The sequence below is a fragment of the Amblyraja radiata genome, chromosome 14, assembly GCF_010909765.2.
Source record: "Amblyraja radiata isolate CabotCenter1 chromosome 14, sAmbRad1.1.pri, whole genome shotgun sequence".
Taxonomy (NCBI): Eukaryota; Metazoa; Chordata; class Chondrichthyes; order Rajiformes; family Rajidae; genus Amblyraja; species Amblyraja radiata.
Window position 1 is genome coordinate 21431527 of NC_045969.1, and position 21249 is coordinate 21452775.

General features: G+C 47.4%; 1 protein-coding gene across 6 annotated transcripts in view; it reads right to left on the bottom strand.

Annotated features, from left to right (window-relative positions):
• Window positions 1-21249, bottom strand: part of scml2 (Scm polycomb group protein like 2) — a 126799-nt gene that overhangs the window by 78695 nt on the left and 26855 nt on the right. The gene's annotated exons all lie outside the window — the stretch shown is intronic.

Below are 21249 nucleotides of genomic sequence, written 5' to 3' on the forward strand. Positions count from 1 at the left end.
GGAACTGCAGATGCTGGTTTAAACCAAAGATAGACACAACAAGCTGCATTAACTCAGTGGAACAGGCAGCAACTCTGGAGGAAAAAGGTGACGTTTCGGGTCAAGACCCTTCTTCAGATTGGGAACATTACAGTTTGATTCTCTTGCTTTGAACCAATTTCCTGATGGGAATGTTCCTTGTCTTTGTACTATATTGTTTGTTTGTTTTTATATATTGAACTGTTATTTATTATGTTGTCTGCTGAGTATGATGTTTATACATCTGTTGTGCTGCTGCAAGAAGAATTACATTGTTCCATTTCGAGACATAACAATAAAACATTTACTAGACCAAGTGCAGACCCGTTGGGTCTGTTCCCCCAACGTGCGGCGTCACACACACAAACTACCCCCCCCTAACAACCCCCCTAACAACCCCCCTTGATATTATATTAATATTATTAATTTGCTCCTTTTACCCCATAACCGCCCTATCCACTGACGCATAGCCCCCAACTCGCAGCCGCGTCTAGAGGGGGGGGGGGGGTAGAGAGTGAGAGCACAGAGAGAATGGGAAGAGATAGAAAGGGGCAGAGACAGAAGGGCAAGAGACAGAGGGCGAGAGGGTGGAGTGGAGATTGAGAGGGAGGGTGGGTGAGGAGGGGAGGGTGGGGAGGAGGGGTGAGAGAGATGGGAGGAGGGGGAGAGGGGTACGGGGGAGAGAGGGGGAAAGAGTGGGGAGGGAGGGGGAGATGGGGTAGGGGAGGGGGAAGAAGGGGGAGAAGAAGGGTGGGGAGAGGGGTGGGACACACACACACATGACTAAACAGTTATTATCTAGTCATAATTGCAGACTGCTGGTAAAAGTTGTTTGTTCACAAAAAATGGCCAATCATGCCAATACTCAACTGTATTGACTGTAAAGGTCCTACATGATATTCAAAAATTCTAAATGCATTCTATATTTTACATGCTATCAAAGAAGCATTCTACAGATGCACTGTATAAAAGTAGTCTAATGAGATGCATTTCAGTCAGGTATGGAATTACTCTTCCCTTAATTGCATGAACGTGGATAGAGTGGAGTACAAAATGCAGAGGAGCTTTCCCAATCATTCAAACACGACCCAAAAGAGATGATCCAGGAATTTACTCAACTAATGCTTGTGTAACTTTGGAGAAATAAACAATCTGCAGGAGAAACTCAGCTAGTCAAGCAGCACCTGAAAGGAAAGGAATGCCCGATGTTCCAGGACAAAACCCTGCATCAGTGAGAGCTAATATAAAGAGAGAGGCATGGTGAAACAGAAACTAGAGGTTGATTGGTAGACAGATGAAGAATAATGGGCATATCAAGCCAGGTCGGGGAGGGGGAAAGAGTGCTGTTGGGAGGCAGTGGCAGGTAGATGATGGACAGAAGCAGAATGACAAAAGAGGGAAAGAAAAACAAAAATGTATAAAAAAAGGAGGAAAATAGGTGAGGTGAAGGGCGGGTTGGGTGAAAGTGGACATGTGCTGGAAGGCGATAAGCAGGAACACCAAAGGAAATTGATAAAATAGACAAATTGCAAATGCTGGAATCTTTGAGGAAAAAACAAAATGGAGGAACTCAACAGGTCAGGCAGCATCTGTGAAAGGAATACACAGATGACATAGGCTGGTCCTAGCCCGAAAAGTAATCTATCGCCTCCCTCAACAGATACTGCACGATCCACTGAATTCCTCCAGCCTTATGCTTTTTTTTGCAGATGATCACGGAACAATGGGGGAAAGAGGTGAATGGTAGGTGGAACCAAAATCAGATGTGGGCGGGGGCTGGGTGGGGAAGAGCCTGGGGTTTAAATATGTGCAAAGTAGATTGATGGAAACAGGACAGGGAGAGGACGAAAAAATGGGAGGACTGGGGGATGGATCGGGACGAGGGAGTGTATGGAGAAATACACTAAAGGGTGTTTGAACTCAATGTTCAAACCATTGGGTTGGAGACTACAGAGGCTGAATATAAGACGTTGTCAAGATTAGTGTGGGAAACGGAAAATGCATGTGGAACTTTACTAGGTGCAAATTAGTTATCTGAATTCCCATGTGACAACGGTGACTGTACTTTCAGAAGTACTTCACTGGTAGTAAAGCATGTTATGTTGAGACTAAAAGACCTCATAAATGTAATTTACTTCTTAAGGGTTCTGGAATATAGTTTATTTGGCAAATCAATTGCCACATTTCTGATTGTATTTAGTTTCTATCTTGAACCAAAACATTAGTAATCAGCACAACTATTGCATATCCATGACTAAAATATAATTATCTCACAGCAAAGTAACATCTAAGGTGAACAAATACATATTCATAGATGGATACAAGCCACTGTGCTTATGTTAGCAAAAAAAAAGCTTTCCAGCTTAGTTCCTCAACCTATGGCTTTATATGTAATCTATCTGTACATAACTAAGTCTCATCTTGTATGCACGTATGTATATGTATGTATGTTCCAGAAATACAGCCAAAACGGTACACGACAGCGCAACAATTTTAGGAGCGCCTTACTCAGTCTGCCGCAGTAGCAAGTTTTGTTCGATTTTACAAAGTATTTCCCTTTATAAACTTTAAATTACTTTATACCATGAGCGGCACTGCGCTCCCACTTGCCCGTCAGCCACGCCTGCGCAGTTGGGGGAGGGTTGCCGGGCCCGCCGTCATTTTCAGATCGCCATTTTGACTGGCGTCACAACGGGGACCCAACGGGTCCAAGGGTCGTCTGGTGGCATTTAAAATGCTTAAAAAAATGGGACTTTTTAAAATGTCATGTATTTCTCATCTGGTCATGTGTTCCAGAACATCAAAAAGTTCAAAAATATTGTCTGGTGGGACGATCACAGATTTTCAAATTCAATTACAAATTGTATAATAGTTATAAAATCTATCTATATATAAATATATTACTAAAACTCTTAGCGTGCTGTGTGTGTGCGCGCGTGTGTGTGTGTGTGTGGCCCACCTTACTCACCATTGTCCTGTGATGCAAATGAAACAAGTTTCGTTCAGATTGATGGTATATTTTACAAGTTATTCACATTTAAACTTCACAAAAAACTTCACAAAACCACTTTTCCACTTGCCCTGCCAGTCAGCCGCGTTAAATGTTACAAGTACGTCGCAATGGGATCTGGAATTTCATTACATTTTAAAAATAAATAAATAAATAAAATTAATAAAATGCTTTTTTAAAAATCGCAATTTTCATTCACATTGATTTAATTCTAAAAACTCAGTTTTAATCAAATTCTTCCATTTTCATTAGCAGCTAACATTGTGTTTAGGTTATTTTAAACCCGATTTTCATTGTGAGTTTAATTTTACTAGACCAAGTGCAGACCCGTTGGAGGGAGGGAGGGGCGAGGGGAAAGTGGGGGAGGTGAGGGAGAGTGGGGTAGGAGGGGGGGGTAGAGGGGGAGGAGGGGGGAATGGGGGAAGGAGGGAGTGGGGGATCGAGGGAGAGGAGGGTAGTGGGGGAGATGAGGAGGGAGAGTGAGCGGGTGGTTTAAGGGGGCGGTGAGGAGGGAGAGTAGAATAGGAGGGAGGTGAGGAGTGGGGGAGCACAGGGATAGAGGGAGAGGAGGGGGTAGGGAGGGGAGATGGGTTAGGGAGGGTGGGAGGGAGTGACTGAGGTTAGGGGAAAGGAGACGGAGAGATGAGGGAGGGAATGGCGAGCAGAGGAGTGGAGGGGAAAGAGGGAGGGTGAAGAGGAGGGGGAGGGAGTGCTGGGGGATGAGTGGGAAAGGAGGAGGATAGGGGTAGGAAGGATGGCATGGTAATGGAGGGGAGGAGAGGAAGCAGAGGAGGGTGGGGAGAGTGAGTATAATGGAGGAGGGTAATAGCAGACTGAAGAGGGACAGTGAGATGCATTCACATTTATCTTATATTTTACAGGTTAATGCCATTTTGAACTTTAAAAACATTGCAGTCGCGCTCCCACTTGCCGGCGCGCCTGCGCAGCTTGGGGAGGGTTGCCGTGACTCGCGTCACAACGGGAACCTGTCAGCCACGCCTGCGCAGTTGGGGGCTATGGGTTAGTGGTGGAATATTGCCTTGAGGGACAGGCCCAACGGGTCCGCACCTGGTCTAGTAATAATTAAAAGTAATATATTTGAATGCATGCAGTATACGGAAAAAATGGGTGAGCTTATAGCGGTTAGAAATTGGTAGATACGACATTGTGGGTATCAGAGATGGCTGAAAGGGGATCAGATCTTGGAGCTGAACATCCAAGGATACACATTTTATCAAAATAGGCAGAGGGATCGGGGTGCCTCTGTCGATAAGGAATGAAATTCAATACCTCATAAGGGATGACATGGGATCAGATGTAAAATCCTTGTGGGTAGAGTTAAGAAACTGCAAGGGTAAAAGGTCCATGATAGGAGTTATATACAGACCTCTGTACCACAGCCAAGAAGCAGGGTAAAAATTACACCAGGAGATACAACCGGCATATAAGAAAGGCAATATTACAGTGGTCTTGGGAGATTTCAATATGCCAATATGCAGGTAGACTGAAAAAATCAGGTTTGTACTGGATCCAAGACAAGGAATTTGTAGTGCCTGTGAGATGGCTTCTTCGATCAGCTTGCGGTAGAGCCTGCCGGGGATATGGAAATTTTGGATTTGGTGTTGTGTAACAAACTGATCTGATTATGGGGCTTAAGGTAAAGGAACCCCTATGAGGTAGTGCCCATATGTTAAAATTCAACCTACAGTTTGAGAGGGATATGAAATCAGATGTGTATTACTGTTGCGTCAAGGTGACTTTAGAGGCATGTAGGAGGGGCTAGCTAAAGTTGATTGGAAAAGGACCCGAGCAGGAATAAAGGTGGAACAGCAGTTTCTGTGAGTAATTGAGAAGACAAAGGATCTTTTCTGTCAAAGATGAAGATAGATTCTATGGGTATAATGAGGTGACCACTGCTGACAAATGAAGCCAAAGGCAGCATGAAAGTAAGTGTATCAAATTGCAAAGATGAGTGGGAAGCTGTTTCAAGTTCGAGTAAAGTTTCAAAAAATCAACGTCAACTGAAAAGGTGAGAAGAGAAAAGATGAAATATGAAGGCGCTAGCCAATAATAAGATCAAAACCTTATTCAGATATATAAAGCAAAAGCGAGGCAAGAATGGACATTGGACCGCTGGAGAAGAAATAATAGGGAATAAAGAAATGGCGCAAGACGTTTTTTGCATCAATCCTCACAACGGAAAACACCAGCAACATGCCAGAAATTCAAGAGAATCAAGGGGCAGAGGTACTGATTGGGGATGATCAGCCATGATCACTTTGAATGGCAGTGCTGACTCGAAGGGCCGAATAGCCTACTCCTGCACCTATTGTCTATTTAGTTCGAGTTTCAGAAGGTCTTTGAAGTGCCAATAGATTGACTGAATAGGTGGCAAAATATGGGAGTAAAGGGGGCTTTTTTTGGTTGGCTGCCAGTGATTATTGGTGTTCTGCAAGGGTTAGTGTTGGGTCCGCTATGCGGGGTTCGCAGAGTTAGAGTCATACAGCGTAGAAAATTGCTCATCAGCCCAAGCTGCCCACACCGACCAACATCTACACTTATCCCACATGCCTGCATTTGCCCCATATCCCTCTAAACCTATCCCATCCATGTACCTCTCCAAATGTTTCTTAAACATTGCGATTGTACCTGCCTCAACTACCTCCTTGGGCAGCTCATTCCATATACCCACCATCCTTTGTGCAAAAAAGTTACCCCTCAGGTTCCTATTAAATCTTTCCTCCCTCACCTTAAACCTGTGTTCTCTGGTTCTCAATTCCCCGACACTGGGCAAGTGACTGTTTCTTTACTGTATTGTATTGTATTCAAATTTATTGTCATTGTCTCAATTAGGGACAACGAAATGAATTTCCCTTTACAGTCAGTATCATAAAAATAAATAAATAATAAATAATAAAACATATTAAAAATAAAATAGAATTTAAAAAAAAAAAGCACAAACACAGAAAGTCCATGACACAACATAACACAATGGCACCAAGGTGAGGAAGGCACCATAGTCCAGCCAGCCTCCCCTCCGATCTTCCCAGATGTTCACCCGTGGTCGGGGCCTTCCGAGCACCCGCAGTCGCCACCCCGGGCGGCCCGATGCTCAGGCCCTCTCGCCGGGCTGATGGAACGCCGACGCCGAACCCCGACGGTGAAAATCCTCCTCAGCGGCCCGGACCTCCTGATCAGCCGCCTCCCACCGGAGACCGCAGCTCCCGAGTCCGCAGGCCGAGCCGGGCAGAGTCGCAGGACCCCACGATGTTTGTCAGCGCCGCCCGCGTTGGGAGCTCTGCGAACCACAGCTCCAGGATGTCGGTGTCGCAGGCCCAGCACTCCGGGCTCCAGACGGCGATCCCCGGTAAGGCATCGCCAGCCCCGCGATGTATCAGCGCTGTCCCGCCGCTGCTGGAGCTCTGGTCGGTCCAGGCAGGAAAGGCCGCGCCAATCCAGTAGGTAGGCCGCTGGGGGGGGGGCAAGGACGCGACTCGAATAATAGTCGCGTCCTCTCCAGGAAGCGACTGAAGGACGGTATCCCCCTTACCGTACCCTCTTCCCCCACATTAAAACATTAAAAAAAACATTAAAAACACACTTCAACATAACAAAAAAAACGAAAAAACATAAAGATACCGGGCTGAAGGTGGAGGCAGCTGGCACCAGCGCCACCGGAAGTACAACACTATCTATTCCGCTCATGATTTTGTACACTTCTATAAGATTACCCCTCATCTTCCAGCACACCACAGATTACACCATACCTGCCTGCTCAACCTCTCCCTATAGCTCAGACCCTTGCGTCCTGGCAACATCCTCATACATCTTCTGTGCACCCATTCCAGCTTGATATATTCCCCATAACATGGTGCCCAAAACTGAACACAATACTCCAAATATAGCCTCACGAATGTCTTATATAACTGCAACACGATCCCCAACTCCTATACTCAATACTCTGACCGATGATGAGCAAATTGCCAAAAAAATGCCAAGGAACTATGTACCCTGCACTCTTAGATACCTTTGCTCTACAACAATTCCCAGAGCCCTACCATTCACTGTGGTGGGGAAAGGGAGACAGATATATGGAAAGTTAAGGTGTGAAAATGAGACATCAAATGGGACAAAGTTCAAGGAAAATGTAGAATAGATCATTGTTAGCTAGGGGAAGATTATAACTAAGCATGCTAAAGATAAAGAGAGCGGGAAAGCAAGGGTTACTTGAAGTTAGAGAAGTCATAATTCATACGGTTGGGTTGTAAGCTCCCCATGTGAAATATGAGGTGCTGTCCCTCCAATTTGCATTGGGCCTCATTCTGACAGTGGAGGCAGCTCAGGACAGAAAGGTCAGCTTGGGAATGGGAGGGAGAGTTAAAGTGTTCAGCAAACGGGAGATCATGTTGGTTTAGTCGGACTGAGCGAAACAATCGCCGAGACTGCATATGGTATCGCCGATATATAGGAGTCCACACCTGGAACAGTGGATATGGTAGATGAGGTTGGAGGAGGTGCAAGTGAATTTCTGCATCACCTGAAAAGACTGTTGGGCTCCTTGGACAGAGTCGAGGGAGGAGGTATAGGAACATGTGTTGCATATCCTGCGGTTATAGGGGAAAGTACCTGGAGAGGGGGTGGTTTGGCTGGAAAGGGGTAGGTTAACGCGATTCCACCACTAGCCACATCTCCACCCCTTTCCACTCTGCGCAGAGACCGTTCGCTCCGCAACTCCCTGGTTAACTCATCCCCTCCCACCCAAACGATACGCTGGAAAATACCGGCAAATAGCGTACTATTGCTGGACTCCATTAAGAATGCAAAGCAAGTTGGCAATCAAAACAGCACCGAAGACTTTAAGAAAGTTCAGGAAGTGAGTGTTCATATGATTAGTCCGCGATAACTGAAATCCGTTATAAAGAGGTCTGTTAAAACAAGGATGTACTGTAATAATAACATTATACCAATGGAGGGCACTGGAGTTCTTTTAACTGACAACCTTGCAGAAAATCATAATTCATGCAAATCTCAAAAGCGCCAGCTACATTTGGTAAACCTGTGTAAAAAACAATTTAATAAATAAAAATTTAGCCCAAATGTAAATACTTAAGAAATTAAACCAGCCGATCCCCCCTCATCCAGTTTTATATTGAAAAATAACAAAAAAAACGCAAAAATCTCCAGTCTTAAGAGGTGTGCAGAGTTAAAAATAGATATTGTATGCAAGGCTTGGTCAAAAACGTAGTACAGAAGAAATATTTTTTTCTCTGTATTCAAGTTCAGCTTTTTGAAAATCAAGCTTGCTAGTGAATGGAAGTATGATCGTGGACATTTTAAAGTCATCAGTTAGTGTTGCTTAACTACAGATGTATTACTTAAATTCTTGAAATCATCTGCTAAATTTATACAGGTGCACAACCTTTTATCCGAAATTCCGGAAACCAAAAAGCTCCGAAAACCGGACATTTTTTCCAGGATGTCGTCTGCACACCAAAGCTCGCATTTGCCACCAAACTTGACCCGAAACGACCCACGGTCAACCCAGGTCTGTACTACTGTAGCGGCTGCCTCCTCCCCGGAGACCGGGGAGACACTGAAACATCTGTAAATCATTGCTTAAATGTTAGTCAGTTAGTTTGGAGGGATTTTATGTGGTGGGGGGGGGTGAAGGGGGAAACTTTAATTCTTAGTCCGCTACCTGGTCGGAGAGGCGGGGAGCGGCCAATGCCTTACCGGGTCGCCGTGCAGTAAGTTCCGGAGTGCTGTGGCCGCCGACTCCCAACATCGCGGAGCTGGGGCTGCGGGCGGCGCCGGTTGTAGCTCCGACCCCGGCAACTCTACCCCTGGCTGCGCGGCGCTCCAAATCCAGCGCAGCCCGCGGCCGGACGCCCGCAGCCCCAGCTCCGCGATGTTGGGAGTCGGCGGCCACAGCGCTCCGGAGCTTACTGCACGGCGACCCGGTAAGGCATTGCCCGCTCCCCGCTGGTATCCCAGCGCTGTGGCCGCCGACTCCCAACATCAGCATTATTAGGAAGGGAAATTAAAAAGTCACATTTATTGCAAATGTATAAAATTCTTGGGCCAATTTCCCAATTTCTAGAATATTGTCAATGCAAATATCTGTAATATTGTATACAATTTTCGTCCCTATAGTGAAGAGAGAATATTGCAACATTAGATACAGTTTGAATTAAATGTAGGAATGCTACAAAATTTAGATTTTTAAAATCAAACCTGTAATTTATCCCATCAGATAAAGCATAAAAAGAACTTTAATTTGATACCTTAAACACTTTCATGTCTTCAGTATTAAAAAAGTTATGGTAATTTCCATACTTGGAAATTAGCATCTTGTTCCCTATTGCTTTTCCATTGACTTAACACATAAGCTGTGATTGAGGACAGTCAAAAGCCCATAACTTACTTAAAAATTAAGAGAACTGAATGAATCAGTTATTATAGTTTGAAGCATTCTGAAACAAATATGAAATATCTTACTTGGATGACCAGAAATTAAAGCATATAATTAGTTAGTTACCTAATTGTAGCGAATTACAAAATTGATCGTTGTGACGGAAATAGTAATAAACACCCAGACTGCCTTGAAAATTCAAAAATGTGATATTCTCAAGATCAGAACTTTAATATTATTGTATTATATGCTGTAAGTCCGTAACAGACCGGTAAAGAAATTACAATTTCTAGCAATAGACCAAGCCTTTACAGAAAAGATCAGTTGCTAGCTGGTACATTGGCTTATCATAATCAGTAGCATCATCATACTCCTCAGATTGTAACCAATAACACCTTGCTTTTCCTCAACTTTTCAATTTTGGCATTGTAAAATACAAGTTTTTGCTCTTCAAACCACGCATGACATGCCTTTCTGCCCACTACTTTCTCATTAAGAATGTCCTGTAGATCATCACATTTGGAGTAGTCCAAATTCGGATAATCTCTGCGAATGCTGTCTAAATCATTTTCTTTTGCTGGGCATTTGGATTGACAATTTTGCATTTCTTCTTCGGAGACATCTGTTTAAAATGTAAAGAAAAAAAAAGAACACTGAACAGCATTAACAGAAACAAGTTATTATTTGCAGTTTTAGGAAAAAAGGTAGAAATGATAAAGTTAAACGCTAAAACAAATAGTAAATACCCAACAAAAAATTCATATTCATCAGTTTCATCAAATCAATTAAATTCATCTAATCAATTATATTCATCTAAATTCAATTACTCTAAAACATTCAAAAACATCTATCAATTTCTTAATAAAAGGCTATATTTTTTTAAATAGCCTAGGTATCCAAATAACAAACTGATCCCATTCACACAAGAATTCATAATATAACATGATTGTTAAATCTCACTTTGTCATGAATTTATGTGCCAAATGGAAGGAATTCAATGTTTAATTCCCATCAATTAATCTAAACACATCCACTCTCAAGATAATCAAAATCATTATTTTTTGCACAATACATCTGACTAAAACTGTACTGTGGATATTTAGTGTGAAAATATTGATCATGGATAGACAATAACAAAATATAGGTGATTTAGATGTTCTTATGACATGATAGTGCAAAAACATAATGAATTTGATTATCTTGAGAGTGGATGTTTCTGTAATGTGATCGATTGGAATGTTGCCAATGCCATAACTTTTAAGCCCATATTGGCAGGCAAGACATGGCCGATTCGTAACATGCCTAAATAACATTTTTCGCATCATAAGATTAAAATGAAGCCACACCAAAAAGCAAGATAATGTTAAATACACGACATACCTTTTATTTTGTCCTGATATTGCGATCCGCGAGGTTGAAGGCGTTTTTAGTCGTGTTTAAGTTTATTCCAGCGACGCAATCGTCCAGCAACATTTTTTTTAAAGACCCGCGAACAGAAGTCCGAACGATTTTTCTTCATCAGCTAGCAAGCCCAAGGAAATCCCTCTCCGACAACCAATACAAACCTGCATTTTAATCCAGCCCCCCCCTCCCAAAGCCTCCGGAATCGCATGCACAGGCAGTGGCAGATTTGTAGCGCCGCTGATGGTAGGTTTTGTAACAACGCTACTAAATGCATCAGTTTGGATCCGAAGATAAAGGGGTTATCAAATGAGGAAAGATTTAGCAGGTTGCAACAATATTAATTGCAGCTGATGCTATAAACAGAACATGCCTTGAGCTTTCAGTAGAATCAATGATTAAACTTTTTATTAGACCCATGAGCAGCCATCGTCAGGAAACGATAAAAGTGTTACATTAAATCAAAGAATGAATCCAGTTAACAAGCTCTCACTAGATTATATGTAATCTAACCATCCAGACAACCCTGCTATGAGAGACCTTGTCGAAGGCCATTCTAAATTCCACATAGCAGGCATGATATTCACCTCTAGAAAAAAAAGTATTGGCCGGGGGTCGCAGAGGCCGGCTAGGCCCCCGGCGGGGTCCAGGGGCACGGGGGGGTTCAGGGGGCTCCTGCATTTTCAATAAATTGAAAGTAATTCCTAAGCTTTCTGCTGGTAGTTTACATAACAGAAGCTTAGAACTTTTCTAACACATAACCTGTCAAATAACACTGCAAAGATAAATATTTCATGAAATAACTGACTTCAGACATTTAAAAAAAATCTTTACAAAAAATGTTACCCGAATTTCTAAATGAGTTATTTGCAGAGATGCCAAAAGAACACAAAAGTAAAACCTACACGTCACCTTAGAAAGGCACCATCTCAAGGCACAAGTATGCACAATACTGCAAGGCACAGTTAACTGTCAATACACTGATGTTACATCTACAAAGCTAAGTCTTTTCATCTTTTTATTTTTTATTTTAGTTAGTTAAGTGTTTTGTTTGGAGGTCTAGACTTTTTTATGTGGGGGGTGGGGGGGGGGGGGAGGGGAAACTACCTTTCAGGGTCCCTACCTGGTTGGAGAGGCAGCTTTTCTCCGGGCTGCAGCTTCGACCCGTCCTCGCGGCCTTCCAGCGGGCCTGGAGCGGCGTTTCCTGTCGGGGACCGCCCAAAACCTCGGCTTCGGCGGCGGTACAGCGCTGGAGCGCTATCGCGGAGCGGGCGATGCCTTGCCCGGGTCGCCGCGCTGGAGCTCCGGTGAGCTGAAGATCGCTGAGGAAGGCATCGCGGAGCTGCGGGACTGTGGAGCGACCAGCTGCGGGCGGCGGTGCTGACTTTACACCGGGAGCCTGGGATCTCTAGATGAGATCACCAGTTGTGGAGCTCCAACCGGCGCGGCCTTGTTGGCTTTGGAAGCCGTGGCCTCCAGTACGGAAGCGGCCATTCCAGGGTTCCCAAGCCGCTGAGAGGACTCTCCCGACGCCGGAGCAACATCACCCGGCGAGAACGGCCTGGAACATCGGGCCTCCGTAGAGGCAACTGTGGAGGCCTCAATGGGTGAACTGGGGTTGGGGACTGGACTTTGTGCCTTCCCTCATAATGGAAACCATTGTGGGGGGATGTTCTTTATGTTTAAAACTTTTATTAATGTTATGTCTGTATTCCTTCTTTATGTGCTGCAAAATGGCAAGAAGCATTTCACTTCACTACACCTAGGTGTATGTGAATGTGACCAATAAAATACCTTTGATACCTTTGAAGGTAGAAAACTAAAAACCTCTGCCAATGAATGAATGAATGAATGTATGAATGAAAACTTTATTGTCATTCAGATATACACCTAGACACAGTGCACCTTGAACGAAATTTCGTTGCATTTGACTCTCCAATCAGGTAAATAGTAAACGTAAAAGTGCTAGGTGCGTCCATAAAAATGCCTCATGTGCATGGTTCTGTAAAATAAATATATATAAAAAGTTTTTTTTTAAAGTGTCGATATTTAAAAAGTTCTAGCCTCGGTTTTCTTGATTGTTCAGTAATCTTATGGCCTGGGGGATGAAGCTGTTGCAGAACCTGGTTGTCCCGCTCTTCATGCTGCAGTACCTCCTCCCAGAGTTAAGCAGTATAAACAGTCCAAATTGTGGGTGTGTGGGGGCTCTGGTAATGCCCTTAGCTCTAATCAGACAGCGCTTGTACCCCATGTCCATGATGGAAGGAAGAGAAGTCCCAATGATTTTTTCCGCTGTCCTCACCACTCTCTGAAGGCACTTCCAGTCCGCAGCTGTACAGCTGCCGCACCACGTAGAGATGCAGCTGGTCATGACCGACTCAAGTGTGCTTCTGTAGAAAGTGGCGAGGATGGGAGGGTGGAGGTGTAAACCTCTCAACCTGCGGAGGAAGTACAACCGCTGCTGTGCCCGTTTTGCCAGAGATGTAAGGTTTGTGGACCAGTTTAAGGTGTCCGTTATATGCACCCCCAGGAACTTGATCCTTTTCACCTGCTCCACTGCTGAGTTGTTGATGCAAAGTGGAGTGTGACTGGGCTGAATTTTCCTTCTGAAATCGACGACAATCTCCTTGGTTTTGTTCACATTTAGGAGAAGGTTGTTCCTGCTGCACCAGCTCACCAGCTGTTCCACCTCCTCTCTATATGGTCGTCGTTATTGCGGATGAGGCCCACTACTGTTGTGTCATCCGCGTATTTGATGATATGGTTAGTAGTGGACCTGGCGACACAGTCATGTGTCATCAATGTAAAGAGCAGCGGACTCAGGACACAGCCCTGAGGGGAGATGCTCAGTGTGATGACCGACGAGGTGTTCTTCCCCACCCGCACAGACTGGGGTCTTTCAGAAAGGAAATCCAGGATCCAGTTGCATAGTATGGTATTAAAACCTAGGGGTGCCAGTTTGCTCACCAGATGCTGGGGGATTATCGTGTTAAATGCTGAGCTGAAATCAACAAACAGCATCCGCACGTGGGTGTTCCTCTCCTCCAGGTGTTGTAGGCTCAGGTGGACTGCAGAGGAAATAGCATCCTCTGTGGAGCGGTTCGGGCGATAAGCAAACTGGAACGGGTCAAAACTGGAGGGGAGTTTAAAGACCATGTGCTGCTTAATAAGCCTCTCAAAGCACTTCATTATTATTGGTGTGAGTGCTACGGGGCGGTAATCATTCAGGCAGGTTATTGTAGACTTTTTGGGAACTGGTATGATGGTGGCTGTCTTGAAACATGATGGAACAATGGCCTGGTTCAGGGAGATGTTAAAAATGTCTGTCAGAACCAGAGCCAGCTGGTCGGCACATCCCCTAAGCAGACGCCCCAGTATGTTATCCGGTCCGGCTGCCTTTCGCTGGTCAATACCCTCCAGGATTTTGCGGACTTCAGCAGTTTCAAAAGACAGTGTCTGTTCTCCTGGTTGTGGCTCTAATTTCCTCACTGTAGTGGTGTTCAGTGCCTCAAACCTGCCGAAATGATTATTTAGTTCATTTAGAAAGTCTGTGTCATCCTTACAAGACATCTGAGGGGCCTTGTAGTTTGTTATGGCCCGGATGCCTTCCCTACCAATAACAATAACAATGAAAACAAAAATTCCCAATATAAACAGAAAATCATCAGAAAGGGGAGCGGGTAGCCACTGCCTGGGAGGTAGGGCCCCGCATCTCTCTAACCCCCACTATCATCGCCGGTACCATTCCCTTTCCAGTCGCAGCTCCATATGGGAAACACAAAACACTGTCGTGTTAATTTATTTATTTTCACCACAAGAGAGGAGGGGGAGGGGATCAACGCCCCGCAGCCATCACGTGTGTGTGTGTGTGTGTGTGTGATTTTGCCTTTGAAACGTATTTTTTCGATAAACAGACGCAAAAACGCAGAGATTTTTACAATTTCGGTAGGGATTTAACTTACGATTTCATAAATCCACTCCTCTCTAGATTTGGTCAATTATTTCCCCAGATTTTGAATAAAATTGTTCACAAAACATCAAAAAAAAACAAATCAAACTGCTGCATGAGTCACAGTGCCACCCCACAGATGTCCAATCACAATGGATCTCATTTACATATATGACATCACAATGGGACAGGTGTGGGAGATTGGAACCTTCACGTGGTCCCACTAAAATCAAACTCCTCCCCTTCCCTACTCTCTTACCCCCGTGCCGTTCCAAACGTCATCGCGCCGTAACACCCAGATCCACCTCTTCTCCACCCCCTCACTTAGGGCAAAAACCACAACTCCCTCACATACACCCTCTCCCCTCCCCTTTCCCACCCTCTCTACTACTCACCGATCACTTCTCCCCTCCCCACCCCCTTCCCGTGTCTCCCCTTCACCCACCACGCTCTCCCCCCCCCACCATCCTCATCTCCCTCGCCCTTTCCTCTCCCCCCCACCCTCTCCTCACCCCCCCTCTCCCTCTTGCCCTTCTGTCTCTGCCCCTTTCTCTCTCTCTCTCCCCATCTCTCTCTCTGCCCTCACTCTCTAGCCCCCCCCCCCCCCCCTCTCTCTAGACTCGCCTGCGAGTTGGGGGCTATGCGTCAGTGGATAGGGCGGTTATGGAGTAAAAATAGCAAATTAATAATGTTAATATAATATCAAGGGGGGTAGTTAGCGTTTGTGCGGGAGGGTAGTTAGTGTGTGTGACGCAGCATGCCGCCCCCCGCAGACCACCCCCCCTCCCCCGCAAACGCACGTTGGGGGAACAGACCCAACGGGTCTGCACTTGGTCTAGTCGACCTTAAAAATGCTTTAAGATTCATATAGCCTATGACATCACAACATATTTGCTTTAATTCCTTTCTTCCATGATCTACTCCTCAGTAAAATCTGATACAATATCTATCTATCCTTATAAGTGTGTGTGCGCGTGTGTGCGCGCGCATGCGTGTGTGTGTTGATGAAAATGTTCACAAATCTGAAATATCTTTGAAAATATACGAGCTGATGACGTCACAATGGGTTTGCTCGCGCCGCCCGCTGCGCACTATTTTCCACGCGCCGCATGCTGCGCACTATTTTCCATGTGCTGCGAGTTACACCCCCCCTACCCCACTCGCAGTCATTTGGTCGGCGTCCGCCCCGCTCGCCGAGTTAAAGTCCGCCCTCTCCCTCCTCTCGACCCCGCCGCTCGCAAGCCCGGCCGCGCTGTCGCCGCCCGCCTGCCGTGGGCACGCCAGCTCAGTCGGCTCACGCTCGGTTGGCCCTCTGCCCCGTCTGCAGCCCAGCCGTCCTCCCTCCCCACCAGGCTCTGGATTGAAGCCTTTGAACACGCAGTAATTTGGTTGACACGTGCGCACCAATGCCCGCTCCCCTCCCCCCCTCCTCTCCAACCCACCTTCCCCTCAAAAAACTCAAATAACTTAGATATTCGTCTGGCTTTGGCTGATGACGTGGACGTCACAATGGCTGCACGTCGTGTTCACGCGCTGCGAGTGACATCGCCCGCTCGCATTTCGCAGCTCGCTCACATTTGGCAGCCCGCTCGCTCACCCGGCTCCCCTCCTCCTCTCCCCCCCTCCCCTCCCCCCTCTCCGTGTGTGGCGCCGCCGCCCGCCCGCCCCCAACTCGAGGGGATGGGACCCAGCGAGTCTCACTTGGTCTAGTATTATACTAAAACTCTTCCCTTTGTTCTTAACATTCTAAATGTCTGTGTGTATGCAGGGTTGTGTTGGATTTATTTTAATCTCCTACCACCATTCCCTGTCTACCCCCCCTCCCTCTCGAGGGAGTGGCGAGTATTGGGACCTATGGGTGAGTGGTGGAGTATTGCGTTTGGGGGCCAGCCCTCCCCTACGACGCCGCGCCCCCTCCCACCCATCAATCTCTACCCCCTTCCCTCTCCCACTCTACCCCACTCTACCCCCCCCCCAACCGCACCTGCGCAGTTGGGGGCTATGCATGAGTGGATAGGGCGGGGGATGGGGGAAAAGGAGCAAATGAATAATATTAATATATCAAGGGGGCTGGGGGTGTTGTGTGTGTGTGTGTGTGTGTGTGTGTGTGTGTGTGTGTGTGTGTGTGTGTGTGTGTGCGTGCGAGCGCGCGGTTGTTTTGTGTGCGTGTGTGACGCCGCAGGCCGTCCCTCCGCAATCGCGCGTTGAGGGGACGGGACCCAACGTGTCTCTCTTGGTCTAGTATTATACTAAAACTCTTCCTTTTATTCTTAACAATCTAAATGTCTGTGTATGCAGGGATGTGTTGCCTTTCTTTTAATCTCCTTAATTTGTATCTTCTTCCAAACGTTAGGCCACAACCTTCCCATTTTCATACATGCTACTAACATTTTTGCCGCCGACCGGTTACATATCTTCCCGTCGCATTTCAAATTATATATATTTAACAAGTTACAACCTTTTAAAAACAGCTTCAAAATATTAAAGTTTTCAACATTCTAGTTTTCAAAGAAAAAATTCCGACTGACGTCACAATCAACTCTCAAGGCACGACGGGACACTCCGCGCGGGAGGGGCACTCAAGCGCTCAAAACACACAGAAAAAATGACGTCAGAACGAAACACTGCGCGTGGGAGGGGCACTCCGGCGCTCCAAACACAAAAAAAAAAATCCGACAGGCGTCAGAACGCGATACTCCATGCGGGAGGGGCATTCAAGCGCTCCAAAGACAAAAATAAAATCAAACCACTCGCAAGTCGGGTCCTCAGGTCGACGCCCGCCCGCAGACTCGTTCGGGGTCCTCGGGTCGAAGCCCACCCGCGGCCCGGTGTCAGTTGGGGAGGTTGCTGCCGCGGGCTAAGCACGGCGACTGGGCCTGGGCTGGAGCAGAGCCTGGAGCTGGAGTGAGGGCCGAGCTCGCGGCTTGGGATGGAGCCGTGACGGACGCTGAAAAAGCCAGGGGTGGAACCAAGGACGAGCCGTGGTCAGGGACAAGCCCGGGGATTAAGTCAGGGCCTGGACTAGAGACCATACGGCGGCCGAGCAGACGGCTGCTCTCTACAGCCAGGGCCGGGCTGAGTACGAGAACCAGGCAGAGTTCCAGGCCCTGGCGCTGCTCTACGACCTGGGTAGGTGCTGTCTCCACCCCTTCCCCCTCCCCCTCCCTCACTACTGCCTCCCCCACTACCCCCTCCTACTCTACCACCTTCCCCTCCCTCTCTCTCTCTCTCTCTCTCCCCTCCCTCTCTACCACCACTCCCTCTCTGCCCCCCCTCCCTCTCTAGGGAGTAGTGAGTATTGGGATCTATGGGCGAGTGGTGGAGTATTGCGTTCGGGGACCAGCCCTCCCCTGTGACGCCATGAACCCCCCCTATCCCTCAATCTCTACCGCCCTCCCCCTGCTTATCCCCTCTACATCTTCCTCACCCTCTTTACCCCCTCCCCCTCCCTCTCTAGCCGCGCCTGCGCAGTTGGGGGCTATGCATGAGTGGATAGGGTGGGGGATGGGGGAAAAGGAGCGAATGAATTATATTAATATATCAAGGGATGGAGGGGTTAATGTGTGTGTGTGTGTGTGTGTGTGTGTGTGTGTGTGTGTGGGGGGGGTGGTTTGTGTGAGGACGGGACCCAACGGGTCCCACTTGGTCCAGTATTCTACTAGAACTCTTCCCTCTGTTCTTAACATTCTGAATGTCTGTGTGTGTGCAGGGTTGTGTTGGCTTTCTTTTAATCTCCTTAATTTGTATCTTCATCCAAAACGCTTGGCACAGTCTTCCCATTTTCACACATGCTACTCACATTTTTCCACGGATGGGATAATATTTTCCTGTCGCATTTCAACCTATATTTCTCAAGTTATTAACCTTTTAAAAACAGCTTAAAAATATTAAGGTTTTCAAAGTTCTAAGTAGGAAAAAAATTACAACTGACATCACAATCCACTCGCACACTCCGCGAGGGTCCCTAGAACATTCCAACCCCGCTCGGCCCCGCTGGGATCCCTCGCCCTCTCCATCTCTACCCTCCCTCCCACGACTACCTCCCTCTTTCTAACCCCCTCGATCTCTGCCCCTCTCACCTGCCCTCTCTCTCCCCCCTCAATGCCCTCTGTCTGTCCACTCTCTCTGCCCTCTGTCTACCCCCTCCACCTCCCTCTCTAACCCCCTCCTCCTCCATCTCCCTCTACCCTCTCTACCCCCCATCCCTCTACCCCTCTCTATCCCCATCCCTACCCCCTCATTTTCTACCCCACCACTCCCTCTCTCTGCCCCCCCCCCCTCCCTCTCTCTGCCCCCTCCTGCCCTCTCTTCGCCCTCCCTCCCTCTCTCTCTGCCCCCTTCCTCCCTCTCTCTGAGTATTGGGACCTATGGGTGAGTTGTTGAGAATTGCGTTCGGGGACAAGCCCTCCCTTGTGATGCCGCGCGCCCCCTCCTACCCCTCCCCATCTACCCCCTGCCTCTCTACCCCACCCCCCTGCCTCTCTACCCCTTCCTCTCTTCCCCCTCCCTCTGTCACCCCTCCCCCCCTCTTTGCCCCCTCACTCCCTCCCTCTGCCCCAACGCCTCTTTCTCTACCCCATCCCCCTCCCCGCAGCCCTCCCTACCCACGGCCCTCCCTACCTCACCCCTCCCTCTCTAGGGAGTGACGAGTATTGGGACCTATGGGTGAGTGGTGATTGCGTTCATGGACCAGCTCTACCCTGTGACACCGCGCGCCCCCCTACCCCACAATCTCTATCCCCTCACTCACCCTCATAGCCCCTCCCCCTCCCAACCCTGATCCCGACAGTGAAGCCCAGACACAGGTGCGCGGCCGTGCCGGCGGCTTTGCGCAGGATGCGGTACAGCCGGAGCTCGGCGCTGCTCAGCGGCTCCGCCAGCGCACGCCTCCTTGCGTCGCCTCGGGAGGTACCGGAGATGATGGAAGTCTGCGGGCCGGATAATTACGGGGAAAAAAATACGGCAGCAAGTCGAATGATATCGGGTTACGGGCCGCATTCGGTCCGGATGCTGGAGGTTGCCGACCCCTGCTCTAAGCACTGTTGTTGCGTCCTTCCTCATCAAAAAGATACCCCCCTTCTCATAACTGTACCTCTATCAGACCTGTAATATCTGTATTTAAGAAGGAACTGCAGATGCTGGAAAATCGAAGGTTCACAAAAATGCTGGAGAAACTCAGCAGGTGCAGCAGCATCCGAAGGATTAGGCAACGTTTCAGTCCGAAACGGTCTGAAGAAGGGTTTCGGGCCGAAACGTTGCCTAATCCTTCGCTCCATAGATGCTGCTGCACCCGCTGAGTTTCTCCAGCATTTTTGTGTACCTGTAATATCTGTACCCTGGAATATTGAACTGCCAGTCATAGAAACATAGAAACATAGAAATTAGGTGCAGGAGTAGGCCATTCGGCCCTTCGAGCCTGCACCGCCATTCAATATGATCATGGCTGATCATCCAACTCAGTATCCCGTACCTGCCTTCTCTCCATACCCTCTGATCCCCTTAGCCACCAGGGCCACATCTAACTCCCTCTTAAATATAGCCAATGAACTGGCCTCGACAGCCCTCTGTGGCAGGGAGTTCCAGAGATTCACCACTCTCTGTGTGAAAAAAGTTCTTCTCATCTCGGTTTTAAAGGATTTCCCCCTTATCCTTAAGCTGTGACCCCTTGTCCTGGACTTCCCCAACATCGGGAGCAATCTTCCTGCAATCTTGTCCATTCAGCCATGCTTCAGTTGTGGTTATTATATCCCAGACTCATAATGGGCCTGTCGCACTAAGGCAACTACAGGCGACTAGTTTGTCGTCACATGTTGGCCGGTGGTCGCTGGGAGTAGTCTCCTCAGTCGTGCAAAATGTCGTAATGTCTTTCTGGTCGCTGCTAACTTTTCAACATGTTGAAATTTTTTCGGCGACAGTGGGTTCGACGCCAATGATCGTAGCTTGACTTCTGATGCAGGTGCTGTCGTAGGTTGTCGCCGGTTTTTCGGCGACCTGCTACGACTATGACAATCTTCGGCAGTTACCTAAAAAATCGCCAAGTGGGACTAGCCCAGAAGGAATAGGTGTAGAATTAGACCATTCCGACCATCATGTTTACTCCACCATTTAATGATAGCTGATCTCTCTCCCTTCTAACCCCATTCTTCTGGCTTCTCTCCATAACTTTGGACACCCATACTAATCATAAACCTATCTCTGCCTTAAAAATATCCACTGGCTTGGCCTCCGCAGCCTTGTGTGGCAAAGAATTCCACCGATTCACCACCCACTGACTAAAGAAATTTCTCCTCATCTCCTTCCTAAAGGAACATCCTTTAATTCTGAGGCTATGACTTTTAGTCCTAGACTCTCCCACTAGTGGAAACATCCTCTCCACATCCACTCTATCCAAGCCTTTCACTATTCTGTGTGTTTCAAGAAGGTCCCCCCTCATTCTTCTAAACTCCAGCGAGTACAAGC